Source organism: Adiantum capillus-veneris, chromosome 18, assembly GCF_014529385.1.
Source record: "Adiantum capillus-veneris isolate H3 chromosome 18, ASM1452938v2, whole genome shotgun sequence".
In the NCBI taxonomy this organism is placed as follows: Eukaryota; Viridiplantae; Streptophyta; class Polypodiopsida; order Polypodiales; family Pteridaceae; genus Adiantum; species Adiantum capillus-veneris.
In genome coordinates, this window is record NC_140948.1 from 89,610,784 (window position 1) to 89,628,067 (window position 17,284).

Below are 17,284 nucleotides of genomic sequence, written 5' to 3' on the forward strand. Positions count from 1 at the left end.
GATCCAAGTAAGATTGAGGCTGCTATAGCTTGGCCTATGCCAAAATTAGTATGAGAACTAAGTGACTTTTTTGGTTTAATAGGATGGTATTGTACATTTATTCAAGGCTATGTTAAGATTGCATCTCCATTGACTAATACACTTAAGAAGGCTAAAGTGTTTACATGGAATGAACGTGCTCAAGCTAGTTTTGAGAAACTCAAAGAAGCTTTGGTGAATTCTCCAATACTACAACTTCCATACTTCTCAAAGACATTCACTGTGATGACTGATGCAAGTGGGCAATGGCAATCGATGGTGTTCCGTCTCAAGAAGGAAAACCAGTAGCTAATGAATCTTGTAAGTTACATATACATGAGTTAAATTATCCTACATATGACTTGGAATTATTGGCCGTTGTGCATGCTCTTAAAGTATGGTGACGTTATCTTCTTGGAAGGAGATCTGAACTACATACCAACCATAAAAGCCTGAAGTGGATCTACACCCAACCTGACCTTAATATGCGACAACAAAGATGGATGGAGTTGTTATGCGAATATGATTTTGGAATCAAATATAAACCTGGGAAGGAAAATCTTGTGGCTGATGCCTTAAGCAGGAAGAAAATTGTAGTGGCTATCACAACCTCTACTACCTCTTTAATTGAACTCATTCAAGAAGCTATGACTCAGGAACCGTATTACATAAGAATCAAGTACTTGATGAACTTAAGTAATCGCACGGAGAAGCAGGAGTGGCAAATCAAAGGCTTCCACGTTCAAGGAAATGACCTTTACTTTAGTAACCGTCTTTGTATTCCAAATCAAGGTGGAATCAAACTTTAGATATTGCTAGAAGCTCATGGCATATCTATAGCAGGACACCTAGGATACATTAAGACTTACTCTACTGTAAGGAGGAGTTTCTTTTGGCCAGTACTAAAGCATGATGTGTTGAACTATGTTACAAGATGTTTAGCATGTCAATGTATTAAAACTAAACGAGTTTGATACCCCGGTAAGCTTCAACCTATTGATGCAACACAAATGAAATGGGAATGCATATCCATGGATTTTATTATAGGATTTTCCTACATCTCTGGGATATGACTCTTATTTTGTGGTTGTTGATATGATTACAAAAATGATCTATTTATTTCCAGTCAAGACAACGTTTACGACTAAGGACATAGCTCAAGTCTTCATGAAAGGTGCTTTCATGTATCACGGTTTACCTCGCCGGATAATTTTTGATCGTGATGAAAAGTTCACCTCTAATTTTTGGAAATCCTTATTCACAGCTACAAGAACCTAGTTGGCCTTTAGTACTGCTTATCACCCTCAAACTGATGGGCAGACAGAAAGAAAACATCAAATAATTGAAGACATGTTAAGAGATTATTGTATACATGAGCAGAGTAAATGGACTAGATATTTGTATTTATTTGAATTTGCATATAATTTTTCAGTCCACCACTCAATTGAGATGTCTCATTTTCAAACACTGTATGGGCAAGAGCGTCTTACTCCACTCAAACGGACAGACCCTCTCATACGAGTTTAAACATCCAAAGAAATGTTGGATGAAATGTAACTACAAATTGATCTTATACGGTAGGATATTAAGACTTCTTAAGATAGACAAAGGGTTATGCTGACCCAAAACGATCTGTTAGACTTTTTGAAGAGGGCAATATGGTATTTCTGAGAGTTAAACCCAAATGTAGTTCTTTATCAATGGGTAAGTGTAAAAAGCTTAGTGCCAAATATTGTGGACCTTTTGTAATCACAGAATGGATTTATGATCAAGCTTATAGACTCTTGTTACCACCACACATAAAATTACATGTTGTTTTTCATGTCAGCTTACTCAAGAAGTATGTACTTGATCCACAACACATTCTTGATGATTCTCTGTTATCTATCTCTAATGATGGAACTTTTGAAGTATATCCTGAAGCGATACTTTAAAGTAGAACTAGGCCTCTACGTATTCGGATCATTATTGAACACCTTGTTAAATGGTCAACATATCCTCAAGAAGATGCCACTTGGGAATGTGATGATGTAATGAGACTAAATTATCTAGATTTCATGAGGACACCTTGAGTTTTTCAAGTGTGAGAGGATGTAAGATCTCCAATTTTTGGGTCTCTTTTAAAAATAAGAAAAATAGATTTCAATATCTATTTTGTCAAATTCTGATTTAAGATGCTTGATTGACAATATTGTAAGGTTCTAAAGTAATAAGCAAGGCCATTTCCATGTTCCAATAGGTTAGATGGACGTTTGGTTCAGTTTTGAAAAAATCCATTATTTTTTAACTTTTCCATGCTTTTTATGCTTTTAAGTGCTTTTTTGCAAAAAGCAAGGTCGGATCCTTAATCTACGTGTTCCGGGGAAGCTATGGTTCAATTTTGTAAAAGGGCTTCCTATGCGCCAAGCCCAATGCCAATACCTACTCCACATGTAGTCTATGGAGCACCTCCACCCATGGTGCCTGCTCACTTAGGTGACTTGGCAACATTTTCTCAAGCTATTGGTCGATCTATTGTTGAGAATATGCGTAACACGCCTGATAGAGAGCCTAGAAGTAAGGCGGTACAAATAGCCAAGCTCACACAAAAATTTAGTGGAGACGGGGATGTGAGAAAGCATATCAAAGTGTTTGAACAAATATGTGATTCTCTAGGAGAACACAATGACTTGAATAAGAGTAATGCTTTAAGTCTAACCTTAAGTGGAAAGGCTGGGGATTGGTATAGAACCCTAAGGGTGGAAGAAAAAACAATTTACCCTACTCTTAGGAGACTATTCTTAAAAGAATACATACGAGAGGGAGTGCTTTGGGGTGTAGCCTCTCAGCTCCAGAAAGCCCAACGAGAGGAAGGAGAGTCGGTGAGAGACTTTATAAGTCGCTTGAATTATTTGAATTTTCGTTGTAATCCAAATGAGCGCTTCAACAATAACCAATTGCTTGATAGATTCATTAGGGGATTACGACATGAGGATATCTACAATGGCCTAGTCATTAGAGGTATCACCACTTGGGAAGCAGTCACCACCAATGTGATCCAATTGGAGGATAATTTAATGATTCAAGGAGAAAGAGTGTCCGTTGAGCCTAAATCTATTAGCTCGCAAGCATCAGGGCATCAGCCAATGACCCTAAAGCCTATTGCTAAGGAGCCAAAGATATCTGAGATGACTTTAGCAGATCTCACCAAGGCTATTCAAGAGAGTCTTAGAGACAATCGTGCTCCGCAAAACAATCATATGTATCCAAGAAGGGAGCAGCAATGGTGCTCAGTATGCTATGGACCGCATAGTACCAGTGAATGCCCTACTTTTAGAGTAAAATTCAATGGGAACTGCAATGCATGTGGGAGGTATGGTCATCAAGCTAAGGATTGCATAGTATTTAAGCGTGCAATGGCCAATAGACCAACCTTAGCATGGACAGACACACCTCGAGTGCCTGCCTTGATGCCGGCCCCACCTCTTGAAAAAACAGCACAACACATGGTCCCTAGGGCCCAAAATGTTGCTCAAACAACACCCTTACCACCTCCAATGCTAGGACCGCAACCACCACATCCGAGAATCACTTCTGTGAATCAAGTGGGTTGTGAGTCATCTATTTCTTTTTTGGAAGGCTATGAGGAAGATATAGATCCTAATATCGCCTATGGGATGGATGTGCTTGAAGAAAGTCCACAATACTACATGGAAGACTATTGGGGACAAGTCAAACCTGTATATCAAGTAGTTGCTCTTGCGGCAAGAGGCCAAAATATCAATTACACTTCTAAGAGACCACCTCTTCAATGCTATGAGTGTGGAGGTCCACATCGTGTAGCCGAGTGTTCTATTAGGCTACAAAAGAACGCCACACTAATGCAAACCAATCAAGCGAGAACGTCTACAATGCCGATACTCATGTGTAATTGATGTGGCATAGATCATTTGATTGCCCAATGTCCAAATAATCCAAATGCACCGAAGATCACGCCATTAAACTTGATTGAAGTTACCGAGGAGCCATCACCAAGTACACCTGTGGTACCAGTAAATATACTCACACGATCGATGCTCCAAAAACAAAATTATATTCTTGAGGAAAGAGACACGGCATCAATTGCCCAATCTCAGAAAAAGAAGAAAACATGAAGAAAGAGATCGCAAAAATCAGCGAAGTCAGACCCCAGTTCAAAGACCAACATAGGGACTGGTGATGACCACGTATATATGAACGACGCTGAAGAAGATTCTGATTCAGGTGAAACCATGGAGACGAAAACGACCACTAACATAGAAACCAACAAGGAAGATCTTCATGAGCCACAATGGTCAGGATCCAAAAAGTGTTGGGGTATAGGCGTCTGTGCCTTGCTCGGCCGCCCAGAGTCTAGGCGCCCACTGACTTGTATACCTTATACATAGCATAAGTGTATAGGGGGCTGCTCACTCTTGGAGTCTCCCCACCCATATCTGTGTCGTGTGTCTCCTTCTCTCTCGCTCACTCTCCGTCTATGGTGCTCCCCGATCCCCTTCAATTGGTATCAGAGCGTAGGTGCGGAGGGAGCGCGTGTGTGCACAGTCACGACGATAGCGGAGAGCCAGTTTCATTCCCGAAATCGCGTCCGCGCGGGCACTTTCAAAAGTGCAAAAAGGGTTTCGACTTCGGCATCGGCAAATTCAGCTTTCCAAGAGTGTTTGCAAGAGGTGTCCTGGCGTTTTACCCCCCTTTTGAAGCCATTCGAGCCATCAAAAACTTCATTCGAGCTACGGTTGAGGAGCTGCATTTTTCAGCCCTCTTTTGGCAGTTTATGCTGCGTTTTTGGGTCGAAACGAAGGTTTTTGGCATAGCTTTCACACCCGGACTCGGATACATGTGATCCAGGAGTCTACCTTGGGGTTTTGGCACGCTCCGGACGTGCTTGTCATATCAGAATTTTAAAATTCTGAGCGCTGAATTTTCTGCAGCAGCAGTTGTTTATTGTGTGTCGAACATTCCACACATGGTTTGCTCTCAAATGTGAGAGTGATATTTGCTGCAAGTTTCCTCACAGGTGGGAGGATACGATATATGCCTTATGTGGTTTGATGCTCAGGGAGACTAATGTGATTGCATTTTGAGCTCGGCAATGTATGCCTCGAGCATGTTTTTTGGCAGTCACAGGTAGAGCAGATATTTGTGTACTAGATTTGTAGGTGTTTGCAATGATGTATGCAAAGTGTGGAGATTGGTGCATGCATTTGGAGTGCGGTTTGATGTGCTTTGGTTGCTCATGGTTTTGAGCAGGCAGTCAGTTTGGTTACTGGTTTTGTGGCCGTTTTACTGACAAAACTCTGGTGAAATTTTCCCAGGAGTTTTATGCGTATCATTTATGCGATCTAGGTAGAGATTGTGGGTTGCACTCAGCATTTGCGTGCGGTGTTCTCTGCAGGAGGGAGATTTGTGCGTGTGTATGCATCGGTTGAGAGCGGTTTTCTCTCGCCTTTTGTAGTCTTTAGACTAGGTTCTCTTGCTTAAAGGCACAGTCGCCTTTAAGTGGGCGGTTGTTAGGGTATAGGCGTCTGTGCCTTGCCCGGCCGCCCAGAGTCTGGGCGCCCATTGACTTGTATACCTTATACATAGCATAAGTGTAAGGGGGCTGCTCACTCTTGGAGTCTCCCCACCCATATCTGTGTCGTGTGTCTCCTTCTCTCTCGCTCACTCTCCGTCTATGGTGCTCCCCGATCCCCTTCAAAAAGAAGATAGGAACTTACCCAAACCCTACAGAGGAGATTGAGCGAGTCAAGCAAGTAAGGAGTTTGGTAGAAGATACCCAAAGGGATCTAGAACCAGCACCTAGGAAGATCCAGATTACAGACACCGTGTTCCCTACGCAACAACAACCTCACCAAGTCCATAGACCCTTGGACATACCTAGTGTCATCCAAGAAGAAAGTGACTTAAAGTCATGGGAAAGTGGGCGTACTCACTTCTTGATGTAAAGAATGTTTATAGAGGGACTACCCGATCCTATCGAAGAAATGGAGATCCCATCTTCCCCACGTCAAGGGACTCAAGGCCAAAAGGTGCCGTTAAACATTGCCAAATTTATGGATTTCATGTCTTCAGAAGTTAGAACCACCATCATGTCCAAACTATATAAAGACCCTGAGCTAGTCTCAGCTCTTCGAGCCTTCCTCAATGGAGAACTGAAGTTTGGGCTACCACAATTTGCACTGGATGGATCTGGGGAGATGCCAATAGAGGAGGAATACATAGATCCACAACCGAACCTAGATGAGAACCTTGTTATAGAAATACCTATTAACAAGTTGGGACAATACTTTGAGGGTGATGAATCTAATGCGACTATACCAATCACTACTAAGGGATTAACTGTGAAGGGAATCCTTGATGGTGGCGCTGAGGTTAGCATTGTGACTAAAAATTGCTGGAAAACTGTGGGAAGACCTCACCTTGCGACTACAACCATAGTAGTGAAGATGGACAATGGGTCTATTGTATAACCTATTGGGATGCTAGAAGATCTCAAGATCAAGGTCTTTGGACATAAAATAAGGATTACCTTTATTGTTATGGATTTCTCCAAACACACTATGACATTGGAGATGATCTTAGGACGTCCTTTCATGAGGGAAGCAAAAATGGTGCATGACTGGTCTAAAAACCATGTCTACTTGCAGTTCCAAGATTCTGTCATTCGAGTGGATCTTGTGACAGGTCGAGCACATCCTCTAGGAAACAGGTTTATATTCAATCATAGATCTGACACCACAGTTCACTCCGCCCCATTGCAGTATTGTTACACGTGTAAAGCGGACACTGATGTTGGGGAAGATTCTCCTTATATGGATGTACTACCTGGGATGACCAAGTCGGACAATGTGGATTGGGTCCACCTAGCAGCAACCATAGACACTTGGGGAAATAGGGGGACGACCTGGGTAACACCCAAGGGGGATGAAATACCACCACTTGTACCCTTAAACATGCTAGAAGCAATGCATATAGCTTCTGATGATCTACAAAATGAAAGTTTGACTTGCATTGAAACCAGTAGAGCCTCACAAGACTATAGCCCACACGATATGGGGTCAGAATCATCAGTTGAAATTGACTTTGAGGACAAAGAATCTGAGTTAAATCTTAGTGCAAATGTGGGGACAAACCACAGTGGTAACCTAGATGATAATCTATCCAAGGGAGCAGAAGACACAAGTAGTGATTCATCTAGTGAGTCTTCACTAGAAATCGACTGTAATCAAGAATTAAACAAGAAGAGTAAGAGATATAAGAGGCAACAATATTGAGAAAATGTGCGTGCTAGAATAAATGAAAAGAAATCTACCGTAGAATGGCTTAATTATATAGGGGCATGTGATGCTCATCGAAAGTTGGTAGATAAATGGGGTGAATACCTTCAAAGCGTTATGTGGTGTAGTCCACAACCCATTGACATCGCACAACTAGAGGCTACAGAGAAGCCAAAGTTGAGCCGTACCGTAAGGAGACGACAAAATTGAGAGTTAGCTCAACAACAAAAGGAATCAGAAGTTAAATCACAGTCCACAAAACAACAGGACCCCATAGACTTACACCCTGAACCTGAACATTTCAAATCCTATACCACAGAGGAACGTAAGGTTGTGTATACAAAGGCTCAAAGAAAACCTATCGATGGGAGCAATGGAGTCTATGATGGTCCAGCGATAGTTAAGGAAATAGAGTTAGCAGACCCAGGAGAAGAGTCTAAACCTGTTTTCATTGCCCAAGATCTGACCGAGACTGAGGAGTGTGTACTTAAAGAACTTCTCAAGGAATTCAGGATATATTTGCCTAGACTTATCATGATATGAAAGGTGTTCCGCCTTCCGTGGTGTAGCACACAATCCCCATGAATAGCATGGCTAAACTAGTTCAGCAACGACCCTACCCAATGAATCCTAAATATGCAAAGATCGTTCAAGAAGAGATTGAAAAGCTTGTGGAATGCGGATTCATATACCCTATTGAGCACTCAGAATGGGTGTCTCCAATAGTGAGTGTGCCAAAAAAGAATGGGAAACTCAGAGTGTACGTGGATCTCAAGAAGGTCAATGCCGTCACTAGGTGGGACCATTACCCCTTGCCATATTCAGAACATGTGCTTGAAAGAGTTGCAGGGAAGGAAGCTTATAGCTTTTTGGATGGGTACTCTGGCTACAATCAAATCACAATTGCGCTGGAGGACCAAGCTAAAACAACCTTTATAACCGAATTTGGAGTGTTCGCATTTCGTGTTATGGCTTTTGGCTTAACCAATGCCCCGGCTACCTTTCAAAGATTAATAAACACTGCTTTTAGAGAATATTTGAGGGAGTTTTGTGAAGCTTTCTTAGATGACCTTTGTGTTTATTCCTCTTGGAAAGAACATCTATCATGCTTACAAGAAGTGTTTGAGAAGTGTAGATTGTATCGCATCTCCTTAAACCCTTTCAAATGCCAATTTTGGGTTAAACATGGAGTCATTTTAGGGCATATAGTGTCTAAAAATGGGATTTCCACAGATGAGAGCAAAATTAAAGCCATTGCAAAATTGCCACCACCTACAAACTATAAAGGAGTTCAAAGGTTTATGGGCCATGTTGGTTATTACCGACGGTTTATTTTAAACTTTGCTGAGATAGCTCGTCCTTTGTACAAGCTTCTTATTGAGTTCCAATGGACTGCGGAGTGTGACCATGCTTATGAGTCATTGAAAAAGACCTTGACTAGCGCTCCTATTCTACGAGTGCCCGATTGGAATATAATTTTTCATGTGCATATTGATGCATCGAACTTTGCTATTGGGTGTGTTCTAGCTCAACCAGGAGAACATAAACTGGACTACCCCATTAGCTTTGCAAGTCGTCAGTTGAATGATGCTGAAAGAAACTACACCACTACAGAGCGAGAAGGTTTAGGTATGATTTATGTATCTAGTAAATAGACCTTGTTCCACAGGAAGAATTACACGATGGTTGTTAATTCTCCTTGAGTTTGATTTACCATTGTGGTGAGACCTGGTAAAAGACATGTCATGGCTGATCATTTGTCTTGCATACCCAATGGGGAAGCCCCTACTGGATTCGATGATGAATTTCCTGATACTTCTCTATTCCTAGTCGAAACCATACCTGAATGGAGTGAGAAGATTGTGAACTTTCTAGTTAATGGTTTTCCACCCAAAGAGCTTCATAAGGACATAGCTCGAAAACTGTTAAAAGAATGTGAACCTTACTCTCTCATTGCAGGAACTCTCTACAGGCTAGGGAAGGATGATATTCTTAGACGTTGTGCCCGTGAGGATGAGTATTTATACATACTGCAAGAAGCCCACATGGGTATAGCCGGAGGACATTTCTCAGGGGAACTAACAGCTAGAAAGGTGTTGCAATCAGGCTATTGGTGGCCAACCTTATTTAAGGATGCATCACTTTTTGCAAAAGGATGTGATGAATGCCAACGTTACAAGATCACACAACAAAAGGATAGGATGCCCTTACATCCTGTTAAAGTGACTCAACCATTTGAAAAATGGGGTTTAGACTTTGTAGGCCCAATTAGTTCGGCAGCTCGTAGCACTCAATCTCGATATATTATCGTTGCCACTGACTATGTGAAAAAGTGGGCGGAAGCCAGGGCGACACGTAAGGCCGATGCAAGGTCAACTGCCAAGTTTCTCTTTGAGAACATTGTTACAAGATTTGGTTGTCCCTTTGAGATTGTGAGTGACAATGGTACTCATTTTATAAATGGAGTAATAGAAGAACTCACTACCAACTTTATGATAGCTCACCATAAATCCACATCTTATTATCCACAAGCAAATGGCCAAGCTGAGAGCACCAATAAGACCTTAATCTCTATCTTAACCAAAATGGTGGAAGCTCATCGCACAGATTGGGATTTAAAGCTTACATCATCTCTATGGGATTATCGTACTGCGTATAAAGTTGCCATTAACTGCACACCATTCAAGATGGTGTATGGCCAAGAAGCGGTTATGCCATGGGAGTTTGTCGTTCCTAGTCTTCAAGTAGCTTCTCAAGAAGGTTGGGATGGTAACCCCTTAGTTAAGCGATTATATATCCTTGAAAGGCTAGATGAAGAGAGGCAATTAGCTGTGCAAAATGCACTTGTGGAGAAAGATAGGAGGAATAAATGGTTTGACCGTCATCTAAAGAACAAAGATATCAATGTTGGTGATAAAGTCCTTATGTATGGAGTGCGTAACGAAAAGAAAAAGTTGAAATATGTGGGAAAAGGACCATATAGAGTATGTGAGATCACCCCACAAGGAACCATTCGTGTGGAGACTCTTGATGGAGTTGAAACCATTGGATTCCTCAATGGGAGCAAATTTAAAAGATAATATGATCCTTTAAGCCAAGAGGAGTTGCGTGCCATCCATACAAAAAAGGCAGCCAAGGCACAAATAGAATTGAAGAAGATACAAGCTCAAGCTGAGGCTAAGGAGAGACAACAACGTATAAGACGAAAACGAGAGGCTAACCTTGGAGTCACACATGCATTCCAAGTTGAAATCGACGAGGATTGGTTGGACTCTGACACACCTCTACGATACCCTATTGAGCTAAATAGCACCTATGGAAAAGTGCTATATAACGCCTTATTAGACACGGGTGCTAAATATAATCTGCTATCATATGGGGTGTGGTGTCAGTTAGGGAAGCCACCTCTATCTGAGAGTATTATCCAAGTCAAGGGTGTCAACAAGAAAAAAACTGCGGTTTTTGGAATCTGGCACACTTCTGTCAGTTATGACAATGGGGTTGTAGCTCAAGACTTTTTGGTCATGCCTGTTGGAACTATGGAGGGTAATATAAACCTAGGACGCACGTGGATGATAGCCACCAAATGCACTACTGATTGGGGGACAGGGGGTGTCACAACACAGAAACCAACTCTTAGCCTGCCACGCAAGCCATAGTCCCTGAGATATTGCCTCTTAAGGAAATAAAACCCAAAACATTGCATGTCCAAGAGGTTGAACCATATGTCCCCATAGCCCAACTCTCTAGAGCTTCAACTGATGTAGTTGAAAGAAAGCTTGAGACAGAAAAGAACCATCCTAATATAACAAAGAAAACATACAAGTGGGTCCCTAAAGCTTCTTTAGCAACCTTAGCCAATGCTAAAAGACCGCAACCTGGTAAGAGACATCCCATTCGTCCCAACAAATGTAAAGAAATGCTATGTTGGATTCCTAAAAAACTATTGGAAACCCAAGGCTACTATGAAGGAAATGATCAAATCTGGGTGCCAAAACGTAAATTGTGCTCTTACTTGTCACCGGGCCCATGTGAGCTCAATCCTGTGGCTCCAAAACAAATTGAAGATCGTGGAAAGGAAAAAATCACAGAATGCGACACACCTGCTCCAGAGCTAGTTTGGGTACCAAAGAAAGAACGATTTGTTCCACCTAGCTCAGGAACAGGGAAAGAAAATGAAGCTTCTTGCTCTTCATGTAGTTCCTATACGAAAATAGAAGCTTCGATACAACCTCCACCTACCATTGTACATATCCATACAAGCAAGAAAGAGTTTACACCTCCCGTTGTAAGTTCACCATCTACAACGATGTTGCAAATAAAATCATGGGAGAGTACCTTACCACCCTTGCAACTAGATGAAACGCATAGAGCGGTCGAAAACTATTGGTTAAAGCCTTCACCTATAACAACTTGGAACAACTGGTTTCAAAGGGTGACGACATCATTTCAAACGGTATGATCTACCCAAGGAAGGGGGGAGTGTTTGTTGACATCCATTATTCACTTGCTTCCCTCTCAACCTTTCTCCCTGACCTCTTAATCTCCAATCTTAGGGAATGTATATATAAAGACTTATACTCACAAAAAACAAAAATAATAAAGAGCAAGAGCAATTAGCAAACGAGTATGCACAATAAAAGTCAAAACATTGACCCAAACCTACACATTCACATCCGGTACATTGAAACAGAAACCTATGTCATTAAACACCTTTGATCCTCATCACTCGAGTGATGGAGGGTAGGTAGGATTAATACAATAGGAGTGTTTCTGTTTTCGAGTTGAGTGATTAGCAAAGTTCTTTTTTCCCACTGATGTTCCTCCTAGAGGTATTCCTTGTGTTTCCTAGTGTGTACAAGAGCGTGTTGCTGTTGTTAGGATTTGGACCTTCATGGAATCTTTCTCTCGACTCACTCTTCAAATCAAGCGCGACCATCGACACAAACAGGTGTTTCTTGTCCATTAGCATTGCCCCTTATCTTTTTTGCATCTATGATTGTCTGCTTTGATTGTGATTGGTAGCATAATATCCAGCACATTTGCTTAGTAACAAACATTTAATTCAATGTAATTTTTTGTCATAATCACTTGTCTAGGTTTAAAAATCAAGCAGTCCGACTAAGCTAGTTTGACCAAGTTAGGTGTTAGAGATCTTCTCTTAATACCATGGGGAATGTCTTCCTAATAATCAATGGTTACTTAGTTTCTTAATCTGATTTAGGTAGAATTGTCTGAAATGTACTAGGGCTTTCTAGTGGGCTTGACCCTATTGACCTTTCGCTTAAGTATTATAAAGGGAGTTTACTAGTGTGATGAGCCTGGGGAGGTGTATCAGTGTTATATGACCCCCCAAAGTTACAAAATTAAAATGCTGAAAATGAACAAACAAAAAATCAAAGCGCCACATTGTAAAATCTTAAGCTGGAAGAGAAATCTCAGCTTGATTTGGTACTTTACTCACATGTATCGCCTATGGTACTAGAGCCCTAGAGGTTCCCATTGTGGGCGCTTTTCCTTGAAAAGCAAAAAACCCAAGGCATACAAAATAAGCACACACATCAAAATTGAATCACTGTGAAAAGACTTTGGGGGGTCAAAGGAAAGGTAATCAGTCAGGCGAGGATTTCATGAGAAATTCCTTTTATCGTAGCTTAACAACAAGGTCTTCTAGGTATAGCCTCTAGTCAACCCTCGAACATGAAATACTTGGCTCTCGCGATCAAACAACTTAATTGACCAGAGAAAATTAAGAAGCTTACCCATGGTATTAATAGTCGATCTCTAGTGCCTTTCGACCGTTAAATTAGCAACCCCAGACTTGTTTAATTTTTTACCTTTACAGCAGCTGTTTATGAATTTTAATTATATTGCAATTTTATGTTTATTGCTGACAAATTGTTTAAAATTCTGTTACCAATCAATTTGTCTGTCTAAAACTGCATATGCTTTTTAATCGCTTATGAGAATGCAATTACTGTGCCAATGTTGTTTGATTTTGCAGTGACTGAAGAAGGCTAAGGACATTCATCTCAAATGCTCTTCCACCTTGAGGAACGAGCTTCAACTCAATAGCTTCCGAGGACGGAATCTACATCACGAAGGGGGGCATGTTAACCCTCACGGATCACGGACACCCTATCACCTACGACGGACATTCTAACCTACGGCGGACATTGTATTATTTATTTGGTAGAGTCAGGTACCGGGCTTGTCGGTCCAATAGGAAAAGGGTAAGAGTGATCGCCGATGAGAGGCGCACTCTAACTAGAACATTCAAGGGATTAGTTGGCTAAGCATGGGCGCCCAAGTGTGAATGGGGTGAGCTCATATAAAAGTCAACTAAACCTAAAATTCACGCATTCTCTCATTTGTACTATAGAAGAGTGCTCTTGCTCCATCTCCATCTCCATCTCCATCTCCATCTCCATCTTCTTCTTCTTCACCTCCTTGTGTGTGTGTATGTGAGAGAGAGAGAGAGAGAGAGAGAGAGAGAGAGAGAGAGAGAGAGAGAGAGAGAGAGAGAGAGAGAGAGAGAGAGAGAGTGGGCGATCGAGCATTACGAAGGCACGACGGCGGCGGCGAAGTGGCGGCTCCTTCTTCTTCGCGGCGAGGAATCCTCCACGAAGTGACGGGAGCAAAGCGAATTCCGAACCCCAACGGCCTCTAAAACACCGGGGACCGAATGGCACGCCTCGAGCCTGTCATGGTAAAGCAAACAGGGGGCACCAACTAGCTTCAGCGGCTAGGACGCAAACAACACACCACCATAACAAAGTTTTCATCCAAGAGAGATGGATGCTTGGGAGTAATGATGAAAAGGAAAGGGAATGAGATCAAGTGAGAGAGAGAGAGAGAGAGAGAGAGAGAGAGAGAGAGAGAGAGAGAGAGAGAGAGAGTGAGGGAGGGGGTATAGCGGCTTAGTACTTAGGCATCACAAAAGGATGGCGAATCTGCACACCCTTCACACATACACAAGCTCACTCCAAAACACAAGACTAGGTGGCGATTCCGCACACCTCACATGGGCAAAACATTGCAAGAAAACATACTCACAAAACCTCAAGCTTTATTTAGAGAATTAGGCGATGAAATGGGGAGCATAGGGTAGGGGAATGAGAAGGGAGAGAGTGGTAGAGCACATGGCGGATAGGTGGGAGTTGATGGCGAAGACTCGCACGAGGATTATGGCCATCATCCTTCATTCAGTTGCCCTTCATCTTCCATAGCCAAGGGTGTAGAGGTCATGCTCAAGACAAGCATGGTGATTGCGGTGATGGTGATGGGGTGTGTGTGTGTGTGTGTGCTAGGCACACACAGTGCATAGTGTGTTCTTTGGTGATGTTGTGTGTTTTTGTGTGATGGTGACCCCTATTTATATAGGGGAGGAGGGGGGAGAAATTCTAGAATTTAGAAATGAAGAAATCATTATCTACATAGGCCATGTGACTGTGGGCCCCACTTGTCTGGCTGTGTGTATATGTGCCAGAATAGCAGTCTCATGAGAGAGAGACTAAGAGAGAGAGATGGGTTGATGAAAAAAAGTGAGAGGTGACATGGAGAATAAGGTAATTACAAGAGGGGAGAGAGGGGAGTGTGTTCAGAGGTGAATCTGTGTGCAGATGTGTGTGAACACAAGAAAAATCAGGTAACCACCGGGTGGGGATGGGTCTATGGGCACTTTTTTCAGTGAAACTGAGTGTGTGTGAGTGTGGGGGAGGTTATTTAGCTACAAGACAAGAGACATGGCGCCCTTTAGAGATAGAGGGGGGTATTTGGGTCATGGGATATGATAGGAGAGAGAAAGAGGGGGTGGGGTATACTATTTTGGAAGATAGGGTAAGTTGCATGTGAGTTGGTGCATTATTGGTGAGTTATCATGCATTATTGGTGAGAGGTGGGGTAGCTTGAGGGGAGAGAGAAAGGAGAAAGGACAAGGGGAAGAGAGAGGGGGTTGACCTTTTGAGTGGAGGAGAGGAAAAGGGACACACAGCGGGGCAACAGTGAAGAAAAAGGAGGCAAGGTGGGGATGGGCTACCCCGCAGGCATGAGGTGGCCTATTTTACCTTTCTTATATATTTACATAATCATACTTTATTTTTTTCTTACTTTTTCCAATGCCTTTTATCACTCCCTCCCTAAGAGGGGGTTTTCATGGGGTGGGGACGAGAGAAGAGGGGTATGGGAACTTGGCTTGTGAAAAGCCCCCATCATTAGCCCTCCCCTTTTGGCTAGAGGCATTCATGTCTCTAGCTCATCTGTTTGATCATTATCGTCAGAGGTGGCGGCTGATGGTGTGTCCTTATCTGGAATGTCAATTGGTGGAGTCTGGTCAAATCGAAGAAAATAAGGTTTAAGTCGCCAACCATTTACCCTGGTTTTATGAAGTTTTCCATCAGCCTCCATAAGCTGGTAGCTTCCATTGGCATACTTTTTCCTGATGATGAGAGGGCCTTCCCATCGGAGCAGGAGTTTCTTATCCTTGCGTGTGTCGAAGCGATTGTCGTAGCGGAGCACCAACATTCCTTTCTTCAATTCTTTTTTCCGGAGATGCTCGTTAAAACTAAGCCGTCTATGCTCTGCTTGTGCCGCATAATAATTTATTGCTTCTTCTCTGTCTAGCTGCAGTCTTTCCAAATTGATGATGTGATCTCTCAAATACATGTTGGGCTGTTGAAGCTGGCTTGCCATTACTCTGAGACTTGGTAGTTGCACTTCAATGGGCAAGATTTCTTCCTTACCAAATACTAGATGATACGGTGTGAATCCCAAGGATGTACGAAATGAAGTTCTGTAGGCCCATAAAGCAGGTAGTAGATACTTATCCCAGTCTCCAGGATGATTGTTTACCTGCTTGGTAATAATTTTAGAAACCATTCCATTTACCTTTTCAACTAGGCCATTACATTGAGGGTAATATGGTGAAGAGTGTCTCCTTGTAATGCCCAGTTTCTACATTAATTCTCCTACCAAGTATGCTCTGAAACCTGGTCCTCTATCAGAGATGATCTCTAAAGGTGTGCCAAACCTACAGCATATGTGCTCGTAGATAAATTTAGCTACCTCTACCGCTGTGATTCTAGTGGTGGCTGTAGCCTCTGCCCATCTAGTCATGTAGTCGACCCCCATGATAATGTAGAATTTTCCTGAGTTGGCCCTAGGTAATGGCCCAATGGCATCAATACCCCATTTTTCAAATGGGCCATATGAGAGAATAGGTGTCTGTGGTTCAGGCATAAGTGACCTAGTGCCGGCCTTTTGACACAACTTACACGTTTTGCACCAGTGGTGTACATCACGGTTGAGGCTAGGCCATATGAAGCCTACCTGCAAGATTTTCCTACTTGTTATGTCTAGGGCAAAGTGACCACCACAGACCCCGTCGTGACAACTAGCAATTACTCCCGTGATTTCCTGAGAGAGAGGGACCTTCCTGAGTATTTGGTCCTTACCCTTACAGTACAAATTGTCATTGATGAGTCGATACCTTGTGGCCTTCCGCGTCAGCCATTGCTTCTGTCCCTTTGTTAAATCTGAAGGGCATTCCCCTGTTTCCAAAAAATGCATGATGTCAGGCAAGGCATCACTTCCTTGAAATAGAGGGAGCTTTAGTTTTATTGCTCCAACCACCACTTCCTGTAGTCTTTCACTTGCTAGGGCATCTGCTTCTTGGTTTTGAGCCCTTGGGATATGGTGTATTTGAACTTCTTCAAACTTACCCAACAAGGTTTTTACACCACTTAAGTGAGTCCTTAAACTAGGATTCTTGCATGTCCATGCTCCATTTACTTGCCTTACCAGAAGTAGAGCATCCCCAAATACATTAAGGCGTTGTACACCTTGCGAGACGCACCATTGTAGACCCTTGGTTAGTGCTGCATACTCAGCTTCATTGTTAGAATGTGAATCTAACAGTTGGCCCAACGAAAATACCTTTGTCCCTTTGTCATCAAAGACCTCTACGCCTTCAG